This window comes from Marmota marmota, unplaced genomic scaffold (genome assembly GCF_001458135.2).
Source record: "Marmota marmota marmota unplaced genomic scaffold, marMar, whole genome shotgun sequence".
NCBI lineage: Eukaryota > Metazoa > Chordata > Mammalia > Rodentia > Sciuridae > Marmota > Marmota marmota.
This window is the reverse complement of record NW_026000108.1, coordinates 19,032,287-19,045,538: the sequence shown is the minus strand read 5'-3', so window position 1 is coordinate 19,045,538 and position 13,252 is coordinate 19,032,287.

Here is a 13,252-nt window from a genome sequence, read left to right as displayed (position 1 = left end):
AGGGAGGAGGGAGGAGAACAGGGAGGAGGGAGGAGAACAGGGAGGAGGGAGGAGAACAGGGAGGAGGGAGGAGAACAGGGAGGAGGGAGGAGAACAGGGAGGAGGGAGGAGAACAGGGAGGAGGGAGGAGAACAGGGAGGAGGGAGGAGAACAGGGAGGAGGGAGGAGAACAGGGAGGAGGGAGGAGAACAGGGAGGAGGGAGGAGAACAGGGAGGAGGGAGGAGAACAGGGAGGAGGGAGGAGAACAGGGAGGAGGGAGGAGAACAGGGAGGAGGGAGGAGAACAGGGAGGAGGGAGGAGAACAGGGAGGAGGGAGGAGAACAGGGAGGAGGGAGGAGAACAGGGAGGAGGGAGGAGAACAGGAAGGAGGGAGCAGAACAGGGAGGAGGGAGAACAGGGAGGAGGGAGGAGAACCTGGAGGAGGGGGACCTAGAGAACAACGGGGCCAGGGGGTGATGCAGTTGACCTCGAGAAGAAAATGGTGAGCTGGGGGCCTAGAGTGCCCGGGATGCATGCAGGGTGACCCAGCGGTCAGCCCGTGACAAGGACACTGAAAGGGCAAGGTGGGCATTGACGAAATGGGAAGGCTCAATGGGAGGCCCGGAGAATGCACCCACTCTAAGCTGGCTTGTGAGGTACAGAGAAAGGAGCCTCCTCCTCTCAAGAGCTCGGGGGAAAGCCAGAGTCCAGTGTCCACCTGAGGGAGAAGGCGGAGAAGGCAGGGGAGCCAACCACGGGGGACTCCGAGGACACGTGGGAAACGGCAGGAGTGCAGTCAGCAAGCCATTGAGAGCTCCTTCCCATTCACACAGGGCAGCGTCCCCTCCAGCTTTGCCACCAAAGCCCACAGATGGTGGGCAAATGGTAGGAACAAACTAGTGAGGCAGGTACCAAGGGTGGATCCTGGGTCCCCCTGGGCACCTTGACTCCTTCTCTCTCCCCAGGCTGATCATGAATAAGATCTTGTCCCCACATGAACCGCAAAGCTCTCTGCCTTCCCAGAACCACCAAGAGGGGGCTCTTTCCTAGAAGGAGGAGGCCACTGATGTGGTGACCCCTAGGAAATGCCCGCATGTCAAGAGAGCCACAAGAACTGAGAGTCACCAACACAGAGAGGGTGTCCATTTACATGGTTTGATCAGACATCAAGATGGGATTTGATTTTCTGTCTACTTCTGGATTTTAAATGCTCTCTTTCTCCACCTTGTACCTGGGAATTTTCACTATGGCTAAATGTGATTTGCCTCCGCCACCCCAGCTCCAGACCCCTGACACCTGGGCCCACTCATTCCCCCACGGCTCTGCCATCTGGCCCATGGGAAAACTGCAGCCCCTCTCGGCTAAGCCCCGCAGAAAGACACAAATCCCCCAAGAGAAAGATAGTGCCTCCCCTCCACAGGATGGTTCCAGGTCACTTGTCTATCAGCAAAACCCAGCGTCCTCTTAGCTGTATTCCAGTTGATGAAAACAAAGACAAATGTGAGCCATGGTTTATAATCTTATGACAGGCTTTAGGGGAAAAAAAAAAAAACAACCAGTATGGTGGCCGTCTGATGTCCTGCACCTGATAAGGTTTTGCTGTTGCTCCTCGAGGAGCATGTTCTACAGGGCAAAGAGCATGAAGTCACCCAGGTGCTCAGAAGAGTCAGGAAGAGCCAGGATGGGGAGACCTGTCCTCCTCACTGGCAGCATACCAAGGCTGTCGAATAACAAAAAACTGGCTCTAGGTGCCGTGGTGTGCCGCTGTAATCTCAGTGGCCTGGAAGGCTGAGGCAGGAGGATCGTGAGTTCAAAGCCAGCCTCAGCAACTTAGCAAGGCCCTAAGCAACTCATCAGGACTCTCTCTCTAAAAATAATAATAATAATAATAATAATAATAATAAATACAAAAAAGGGCTGGGGATGTCGCTTAGTGCGTATGTGCCCCTGGGTTCAACCCCTGGTATCCAACAAAACAAGTAAAACTGACTCTACCATCAGGTATGATTTTGAGCAGTGACCTAACCCAATTGAGCATCAGGGTTTTCGTCTCTAAATGAGTATATTCTCAGTACTCACCTTCTTACCACTCAGGTGACTGCAGGGGCTCCACTTTTAACACAAACTACACTTTGAACACCAAGGCAGAGGAGCTCAGTCAACGTCAGCCCCATCTGTTCCCAGTACATCTGCGGTGATTCTCATCATCACTGATGGCGTCCAAACCCAACTAAGCTGGAATCAGGCTCCACAGAGACTGAAGCATCCCCGGGCACAGAGTACACAGGAAACGAGAGGCTGATGGAAACGCTCTGCAGCCTTCCTGGGGTGGGTCCCACTGCAGGGTGGGGGCGCACTTGCTGGTACCTGACACTAAGTCCACCCTTCAGGGTCCAGGACCCTGGGTTCTTCGTCCTGTTTGACAGACTTTGGGAGCAGAGTGGAGACACAGGGAGGGAGGAGTAGGGGTCCCAGGTAGGTCCAAAATAATGAGGAACTCTTTTCAGTTTACTTTTCAACTGAAAACTCTCTGAGGAGGGTTTCTTCTTCCTTCTTCCCTGACAGTAGCCAGCCTAAGGGGTCTGTGCTGAGAACTTTTGGTGAATTAGCACCTGGTCTCTCGTAAATGCTCAATAAACGTTTGCTGAAATCACCTGGATCGTGACCTTCCCGCAGTTGGCCCTGAAAGGAGGCCTCTCCGTCTCCAGACAGAATAAACCTCCCTGGGGACCGAATTTGTACCTTGCCTGTACATTGCAGTTATTTTTGAACACGACTTTTCCTATGAGATTATTTCTCCTTGAGCGCAGGCATCAGGCCTGCAGCCCCCAGGACATCTAGGACAGCGCCAGTGCAGACACAACCTGTGGGGGCGGGGAGGATTTCCGGTTACCTTTCTGGGCAAAGCAGAAAATCTCTACTTACAGAAAGTTCAAGGAGGGGACAGCCACTACAGGTAGAAGTGGGAGGAGCCAGGAAGCTAAAACCTGCAAACAGGAAGGCGTGGAGGCAGCACCTGGCAGGACCCCCCTCCCGTGTTGGGGTCATCAAGGTGCCATTTAAAGGAGCCAGAGTCCACCTGGCCAAGCCCAGGTAGGGCCATTACTGCCCATATGTCACCCACCCGGCAGCCAGAGTCAGGCACGCCCCGGGGCCAACGTGGAATCAGAGACAGGTCCCACTTCCACGAAGGTTTTCAAGTCTTGGTGTCATAATATATTCTCAACCTGGTCCCCAGTTTTCCATCACCATGGCAACAAAATCCCCTGCAAAAGGCGGCCGCCAGATGATTCCATCTTATCCACGGAGCTTGTGCCCAGATAATGGAAGATTTACTCCACCATCCACCACCTGAGCTGTATTCGGAGGCTCCAAAAGCATCTCGATGTTTCTATCCTGGACTGGCTTCACCTGGGTGGGTTCAGAAGGGGCAGTGGCATGGCAAAGCCACCCACGGGGACAAATTCGTGGCCCACCAACAATCACAAGGAACCCTGACAAAGAATGGAGAGGTGACAAGGCCACCTGATCTGTCCCTTTCCCAGAGCTTACTCAGGGATCAAACTTACATTAGGTCACATGATTGATCCTTAACTTATCAATGTTCATCAGCAATATCAGCTGGGAATTCAGGACTCCTGACTCTGCCTTGCAAATGGAGGAGCCATGAACCCTGAGCCAAAAGCACTTTAGGTTAACACAGGGAACGTGGACCAAGACAGCCACCAGGTCTAACCGGCGACCTCGGCAGACTGGCCCATACGGCCACTTAGGCCACGGCTGATGGCCACAGGACTTCTAGGACTCCCAGTGCCCCCTGGCCATGCAAGCCCTCTCCCATCCCAGCTCCGAGATCTGCTGCAACTGCAGGTCTGTGGCCAGGCTGTCCCCAGTACCCCACCCCTGAGGCCAGCACTGTGTCCTGATCCGCACCAGGACCATCCCCACCCAGGTGGGGGCCTGGTTTCTCAAACTGTGAACCAGAATCACTTCAGACAGTTGTGCAAGATGCACGTCTCCTGAGTCCAGGCCAATCCCCTTGACTTGGGAGCCTGGGAATTGGCATGAATACAGTCACCTGCTGCCTCTTCTGAACTGAGGGAGGAGGGAGGAGCTAAGACGCATGTGCCACCTGCCATCTTCAGCCCCAAACGTGCCGTGGTTCTGAGAGCTCCTCCCTGGGCTGGGAGAGGGGAGGGGTAACACAGCCTCGGAGAAAATCAGGGTCAGAGTCGGGGTGTGACGAGAGAGAAGGGCCACCGAGTGAAACAAGAGCCATTGCAGAGGGCAGAACGGGACCTCAGGAGGCAGGACGGTGACCTCAGAATAGGCAGCATGAAGATGAGGGTGCGGGGCAGAGGAAGCTGGTCCTCAGGGGGACAATACAGGTTAGAAGGGGCAGGGGGCCTGTCTCCAGCCCTTGGGAGAGAGCAGTTAAGTGCAGCAACAGAGATGGACCTTCAGTTCTGCCTTCCGGCCAGCTGTGCCACACTGGGTAGGTCACTGGCCCTCTCTGAGCCTGAGTGTCCCTCTGCACAGAGGAGCTGATGATGGTCCTTGGGCTGCCCACTGTGCGGAAGGACATGGAGTAAAGGGCTTTGGCTGCAGGGATTCCAGGCATGACAAGGAGCTGGCAGACATCATTAGAGTTGTTATCAGGGCCCAGGTACAAGAGGAGGACCCCAACCTGCAGCCCTGGCACCTCACTTCTCACCTACGTAGGGCTTCTCTGCCGACTCCCTGTGTGTTCTTGGGCAAGATCCTTAACTTCTCTGTGCCTTTGTTTCTTCTGCAAAATGAGGCTCATTCTTCATAGGGTTGTTGAGTGAATTAAATGGATTAACATTGATAATGCACTTAGAACTTGATGGGTGGCTAATGTCCACACACACTAGGGAGCAAAGGGGCCTCTTTGTCAAGGAAGCCATGAGGGAGCGGAACAGGCTCCGGAGGAGAAAGAAGCCACGTGCGCAGCTCCTCCTGCACCTGTCTCCACCAAGGAGAAACAAGAAAGGCCTGGTCCTGGGCCTCGGATCTGCTTCCCCACAGCGGCTGCGTTTAATGCCTGTACCACGACCGGCCGCTAGAGGGAGCGCCTGCCCCCGCAAGACGGCTCCAGAGACCTTGGCCTTGGCTGGGGGCAAACTCACAGCTTCCACCTTCCCGAAGCCCAGGCACCGATCTGTGCACGATCTGTTCACGCTGAAGCTACAAGACCGGGGCCTTCACCTTGCCCCGCTGTCCACTGAGCCAACCAACTGCCCAGCCGGGGAGGCGGCAGGTTAGCCTAGCAGGTCCCCAGGGGCCCTGGACAGCGTGGTCTTCTCCCTCCACCTCTGGGGAACCGGCCGGACCCCACCGGGGAGGAGGAGGCGCTCTCCCGACCCCTCACCTGCTCTCCCCACCCCTCACCAGCTCTTCTCCTCCACAGACCTCCAGGGCAGAGGCTGGGCAGGGGCTGGGGAGGCCATAGGCTCTGCTGAGGTTATTTCCCCAAGCAGGGGGCAAAGCCACGGGGAGACCTAGCCGGCCCCAGGGGCTGTTCCCCAGGCGCAGACTGACCCCCATGCAGGCATCTCCCTTTGGGGGCCTTGAAGGAACCCCGCTGGGCACTGCCCTCGGAGAGAGCGGTGCTGCACGGGCATCCCCAGCACCAGCACGGTCAGCTGGCTCAGGGTGGCCTGGGAGAGGAAGGGGAAGGAAGAGGGAGGGCAAAGCAAGAGGGTGAGGAAGAGGGTGCCGGCCACCACGAGGAGCAGCCTCGCCTCAGCCCCCAAAGCCACAGAGCCAGGTGACCATGGACTGAAACCTCAATAACCATGAGCCAAAGGAAACCTTTGTCTTTATAAAATGATCACCTCGGGTATTTTGTCTTGCCGCAGAAAACTAACCAACAGTGTCTGCTCTCACAAGCACAGGATGGAAATGGGGGGCCGCGGGCTGCCTCAGGGTGGAGGAAACTCCCCAGCACCACCTCAGCTGGGGACTAGACCCACATCCTCAATGAAAATGACCTGGCCCCACCACACACACTTGGTCCAGTGAAACGAGGACCAAACCTCAGTTCTGTGGTCTCTGTTGAAAGCCCAGAAGCCAATCTAACCAGAGGAAAGACACCAGACACCGGGGTCAAAGGTCGTACTTCAAACCACCCGGGGATATTCCTCAAAATGGCCAGAAAAAAAAAAAAAGGCCATCTGAGAAATTGTCCCAGCTGAGGGCAGGGTGGGGACCCACAATGACTGAATGTCATGTGAGATCTAGATGGGATCCGGGGCAGAAGAGGGCATGGAGCAAGATCCAAGAACCCTGGATGACATACGGTGGCAGCTAATGGTATTATAACTAGTGCTGGATGACGCTGGGCCCTCAGTGGTGACAGAGGCCATGTCAGAGGTTCACAGTCGGCAGCAAGGGGTGGCCGGTGGGAACTCTGCCCGAAGCCCCACACAGGCAGAGCCTGGCCTTGTCACCAGCCTGATGGGTACAAAGAAGCCCCAGGGAGGAAGCCCGGGTGTGCGCGTGCCCCACTGGGCACACGTCTGGCAGCTGTTGGTCAGCAGATCCTCCTCCAGAGGCCAGGAGGTGGGGCAGGGCCAGGAACCACAGCAGCAATGGCGGAGAGAAGTCACCCACCCAGAATGTCTCCCTGACATTTTGTTTCTTATTTAAATATCTAAAGGAAATGACACAACATTAAAATTTCATCAACCTGGGAGCAGAAATGCAGGTGCCCACTTGATTCCTTCCTCACACGTCGATGGTCACGGTCTCTAATGTCTCATGAAGACCATCCTGGGAGCCTTGGACTCAACACCTGAGTCACCCTCTTGTCACCCCCTTGCCTCCCCTGTCCTGGACACCCCCAGCCTGCCGTCATCAGCCCCGCGGCCAGCATCTGGGGCGTCCACCCAGGTTCAGCAAGGCGTTTGCTTCCGGCTGTTTGAGAAGCATCATCTGCTCCACAGCCGCTGAGAGCCCTTGGGCAGCCACTGAGGTGCTGGAGAGCCTTCGAGGGCGACCAAAGGACCAGAGAAAACTTCCTTTCCTCAGCAAGTGACTGTCCTCAGTCAGAGGTACCGGGAAGCCTGAGGACACTTGTCCAGAATCAAAGCTGCCCCAGGAACTGGCACCCAGTGGCACCCAGAAGGTCGGGGACACTCTGTCCACCCCTGCTGGGCCCTGCCCTGTCTACACCCCAGGAGAGGTCTGCCTCCCCGCAGAGCACACCCTAGCCCCAGGGCTCCAGGGCTGCATGGTGGGGGCAGCAGCAAGCACCCCTCCACGCGACTCCCCGAAACCCATGCAGAAGGCCTTTAAGGAAAGATCTCACCGGCTTGGCTCTGTGTCCTCCCTTGAAAACCAAAAGCATCTCTCATCATCACAACCCCCACCCACACATCCCCAGCCCCCTGGGGACCTCGGCCTCCTCCAGCCCCTCTAAAAGTAGGATGAGAACCCAGGAACTCCAGGGGGGACTTTCCATGGGGGGGGAAGACAAGAGGCTGGAGTGGGCCGGGGAGCTGTGTCGGCCCTGGTCTTGCCGCCCCACCCCCGTGCTGAACCCCCTTCTCCATCCACTCTGCCGGGTGTCCCCACTCCTGTGCGCCCACCCTGAGCACCAACAGGCTGCTGCACACTCTGCCCAGGCAGCAGCCAGCCAGGCCAAGGAACCCCACCCTCGGGAACTGACCCTCAGAGCAACAGGTGTGATCAAGGAACAGAGCCACATCACATCAGCAGGGACACAGGCGGGAGAACGAGGGAAGGCATGGGGGGCCTCCCTGGGAAAGAGCCCTGAGCAGAGGGACATCTGAGTCCTGTCATGGAGACAACCGGGGAGAAGCCGTTTAAGAAGGACCTGCGAGGAGGTAACAAAAGGTACAGGTGACAGACCTTGTCACAGTGCTGGGAAAGCAATGTCATGGCTGCCATTTCACAGAAGAAGAAACAGAGGGTCTAGAAGATCGTGGGGCTCACCAAGACCACACAACCAGCAGGTGTAGCTGAAGCCACCTAGTCTGACTCTGAGAGCCGTGCCGGGCCTTTCCCCACTGTCTACCAGTGTGAGGACACTGGTACACACAGGTACAGGTCCATGTCCCTTAAATGCTCACATTTTAGAAAGCTCAGGCAGTGCTGGTCCACCTGGCTGGACGGCCCCGGGGACGTGGCAGAGCACGCCACAATGAAACGTATTAAGATTTCTGCTGTAAAACCCGCTTGTTGGCACACTAAGTAGGCTAAATGCAGCCTATTACAGTCTCCGTCCAGGTGAGGCTGAGCCACCAAATCCAGGTCACATTTGATGCCAACTGACTTTTGGATCTCAGTGCTGGCTGCATTTACAGTGAAGGCGCAGCTCTGTGAGTTCTAGAAACAGTGGCTCTGTGAAGCCGGAGGAGCAAAGCCCCCTGGAAATCAGGCCACCTGCGTTGACATACTGGCACGGCCCAGCCTGCAGTCAGCAGCCAGGGCGGGGACTGGGTGCCCACTTCCTGCTTGGCAGGCGGGCAGGGGCAGCCCTGGGCTGCTGGCAGCAGGCAGAGGAAAGGGGAAGGGAGGTGCAGGTCCACGGGCCACGTTTACAAAGGCCTGGGGGAGGCCCAGCTCACGGAAGAGGCCACCCAAAGAGCTTCCCTCTTAGCTCGCTGTGCCTGGCTGGTCCTGGGCTAGATTGGAACACCTCGCCGGAGCAGAAAAGTCCTAGGGACAGACACAGAAAAGCACTTTAATTTAAATTTCTACAAAACCACCTTCCTTTCTGAGTCTTGGTCCCCCCCGGGAGATGCAAGGCAATTCCAAGATCCCCTGGGGCACCACCTCCCTCCCTGTGCTAGCCACCCTCCCCACTCAGCTCCTTGGCGGGGACAGCACCTGCTGCAGGGGGAGCAGAGGAGCCCCTTCTTCCTTCTGCACCTCAAGCTGGGAAAAGCAGCCTCCCGGCCAAGGTCAGGTTGCAACCCACAGCCGAGGTTTCACCTCTGCCCTGGTCAGCATTAACAGTCGTGTAGACTCATGGGCAGCCGAGGCGGGGGACATGATATAACTCTGGATTTCCTTGGAAAGTGGAGGAAACATCCATCATTCATTCTACAGATGTCTGTGGCACCAGGAGTTTCGGATGTGTCAATGAAGAAAGCAACAGAAATCTTTGTGCTCGCCTGGAGACCCAAATGTCAATTCCAAACATTCCACGCAAAGGTGCTGGAGTCTTGAAGAGAGGGTACCAGCACTGGGCAAGGGACCCATCCTCCAACCTCAGGCCATTGGTCACCATGCACAAGAGCCCGGGCCTCCACTGCCTCTGTTTTAATTTGGTCCTCTCACTGACAAAACTGCGGTTTTTCTTTGCTATATTTGTTTTCTTTTAAAAAAAAAACATTTAAAATTGTAGTCACCATGAACATAAAGGTGCCCGTCTGGCCGTTTTAGGTGTCCAGTTCAGTGGTGCTGGTTACTTTCACCCTGTTGTGTTTCTTCCTTAGTTTCAATAAGCCCCGGCTCCCTCATTGGTTCCGTGGGGGTGACGAGAGTGGGTGACCGCGGGGATTACATAGGACAGTCCAAGTGGGAGGACCCAGTGCCGGCCTGTACCAGGAACCCAGCAAACATTAGCTGCTTTAGGAGGCCTCCTCCCTGCACCCCTCCTGCTCAGAACACCTTCGAGGCACGCTGGCCCCCTCTCGATGACTAACATGTCCCCACATTGAGTGCACCCCCCATGGTGTCACCCAGCTCAAGGGGCCAATGTCAGATCTAGTCCAGCCTCTGGCCCAGCTTCCCCGGGGCTCATCATCCTGATGGACAGCGGCCCCTCACCTGGCGGAGCTCCTGCCCAGAGGGCGGGTTAAACCCTGGGGTGGAGGCCCCGAGCCCTGCTCCAGGGTTCAGCAAGTGTGAGGAGCCCCAGGACCTGACTCCGCAGCCAGTGGCCTCCTCCTGAGTCTCCCCTCCAGCAAGCGCAGTTCTTGAAACAGAAAGCTCCTCTGGCCAAACCCTCCACCGTCCTCCCCTGGGGAAGACCCTGCAGCCCTGCCTGGTGCTCCGGGTCCACCTGGCCCAGCCCATGCCTCCTGCCCTCTCTACACACCCTAGGCCTCCACGCTGCTGTTCCCTCCGCCAGGAAGACATGGATCCCGCGCTCACCTGGCCCCGCACCTCACTCGTACCTCTCAAGTGCCCACCTAACCGAGAACCCATCTCCCCTCCACCTCCCTCCCTCCCTCACTCCTCAGTCTGCTTTGCGTTCCTTCATACACGGCACCATTGCCTGAAACTAGTTTGCTTATTCACTTGATTGTTATCGATTATTGATTATTATCCTCAGCCATTAGAATGTAAGACCACAGGGCAAGGACTGGGTGCTGGTCAGTGTCCCCAGAGACAGGAGCACTAAATGCCTGCCGAATGAATAGACGACACTGCACCTTCCCCACATGGCCCATGGTGTCTTCCAGGTCCCAACCTTGCTCAGGCCTCTGGCTGGGTTTCTTGCTCCTCTCCCTGAGACCACTCCAGCCATCCTCAGCTGACTTGCAGGTCACAGGAAGTGACCCAAACACTGACACTTCCAAGCTTTTGCACATGTGCCGTGGATCTGGAACATTCCTCCTCGCCGGGTCTGTAGGAGGACTTAACGTTTACAAACCCAGCTCAAGTGCCACCTTCCCATGGCACCTCCCCAGGCTCCTGAAGACAGAGCCGCCTTGTGGCTCCTTTGTCTGGTACCACCCTCTCCTGGTCCTTGCCCCTCTCATGTCATTCACATACTCCATCTGTGACCTTGACCAAGGCCTGGGCCTCCTTCATCCTGCATGTGGGAGTCAGACTGGAGTCCAGCGGGAGAGCATGCCCAGGTGTTGTTTGAATGGAGGAAAGAAGGAAGGGGACCAGCCAACTCCACCAAGTCCTACTTCTGTTATTGTCACCCTTAACACAGCAAGAGTAGCTCATGCTTGTTGTCAATGCCAATACCCGAGTGTCCAGATGGAGCCTTCCTAAATGTCCCAGGACTCTCCCCAGCTGCTTCTGACCCGGGTTCTTCCTCCCAGGCAGCCGGCCAGGGGTTTAGGGAGTGGCTTCTTGGCAGGGCCCTACCTGGGTGCTGGGCAGAGGAGGGAGGGCTGAGGCTGGCTGTGCTCACCACAGGGTTGACCTCTCCCCTCTAGGAGGAAAACCCCTCGGCTTTCCCCTCTTCCCAGAATTGAGAAAAACATGGGGCGGGGCGCTGCTTCTTATCACAGCAGAGTGGCCAAATATAGATTTTCCCAGAAAAGTTGGTAACGTAGTGAAACGAATTGGTTGAATGTTCGACCTGTGTGGTTTCTCAGGCTTTATCAGAAACCCTGAAAACAAACATTCTTTCCCAGCCTGGACCCCTCCTGGCCTTGGTGTTCCGCTTCTGTGGAAATCAAATGCAATAACGAGTCCCTCCGCAGGCCTGGCCCCCGGTCAGGTCCTGACCCGGCAAACTTCTGGTTTAAAAGGTGACATCTCAGGCTGGGGACTTGGTGGCAGAGCATTGGCCTAGTGTGTTGGGTCTCAGACCAAGCACCTAAAGAAAGAAAAAAGTTGGCCTGTCATGTAATTCCACTACAGAGGAAAGATGCCCTGATGGGCTCTGAATTGTTAGAAAATCGTCTTTTCCATTGAATATTGTGATTTTTAAAAGGCGATATTTTTACTCTGAAAAGAAGCCGGTGAGATGACAAGACTAATGGATAGACAAGCAAAGACCAGGCTTAACGTGATGGTGGTGGTGATGTTGAAAAGTAAGATGATTTTTAAAAACCAAGAAAAGGCATGTCTGGCTTGGTGCCTTTTCCAGACTTACAAATGTTAAATCTGCAAAACTTCTAAGGAGTTTAGCTCAATATGAGGCTGATACCCAGCCAGATCTGTGGCTCCCCCTAGTGGCCGGATGCATTTCTGCATTGGCCACTTAACAGGTGTTGGGGACCCAATTTCTGCCACAAGGCAGCCCAGGAACTAAGACCTGTCACTAGCTTTCTGGAGTCTACTTTTTTTCTCACCGTCACTCCTCTACTTTCCCTGTTTTCTAACCCCCAACTCCACTTCATCAACATCCTCTCCCATAGGTTTTTTTGTGTGTGTGTGTGTGTAGTGCCAGGGATTGAACCCAGGGCCTTGTACATGCGAGACAAGCACTCTACCAACTGAGCTATGTCCCCAGCCCCTCTCATAGGTTTTTAATAACCAAATAGATCAAGTCCAAACTTTAATGTGCATAATAAATTGTATTTGTCCAGTAACCAAAGTTTATAATTTGCTTTTGCTTCAGTTGTCTGATCCTATCCTTGTAAGGTAGATAAACTCATTTTACAGTCAAGCAGCTTGAATATCAAAAAGGTAAAGTGACTTACTCAAAATCACACAGTTAAACATAGCACTAGGAATTAAATTAGGATAGTCTGAGTCCAAATGATAAGGATTCCATTTCCACTACAACAGATTTTGAAAGGGGGAAGTTAACTATTAATTTGAAATTCAGAGAAGTAGTAAAGAGGAGTTAAGTTTTGTCGCTTTTATCAACATCACATGGGGGAATAAAGTATTTAAATGAGACAGTATAATCAGAGAGGATTACATTGCTTCTCACCACATCTGAGGGGCTGATTCAGAAAGGTCTGTTAGTGCTAAATTCCATGACATACAGGGTATTGTAAAAGCAAGCTCTGCCCCAACTGGTGGTTGGAACTAGGAATTCAAATGGCCTGGGACAAACGAGAGCCCTCCGTGAAGCTGTGTGGGACACACTCTCCAGTGTATTCCTCATGAATTCCAGCGCCCTGGACAGATGGCGGCCCCTGGCAGGCAGGTCATCATAACAAGGAATTTCCCAACTAGGGATATCTGAGGACAGATCCCAGGGACCTAAAGTCAGTCCAAGTACCAGAGGCTCTCAGTGCCAGAGAGGCCCCACCGCCTTCCTGCTGTGCTTTGGTAGACACCTCGGGAGGGGGTGTCAATTGGTGTAGCCATTTTGAAATGTGTACCTTGCCACCCACTCCTGGGTATATACCCAACAGAAATGCTTAAGTAGATTAACCAAAGTGCACCTATGAGAATGGCATAGCTAGCCAGACGTGGTGATGCACGCCTATAATCCCAGCAGCTCGGGAGGCTGAGGCAGGAGGATTGAGAGTTCAAAGCCAGCCTCAGCAACAGTGAGGTGCTAAGAAACTCAGTGAGACCCTGTCTCTAAATAAAATACAAAGTAGGGCTGGGGATGTGGCTCAGTGGTCGAGT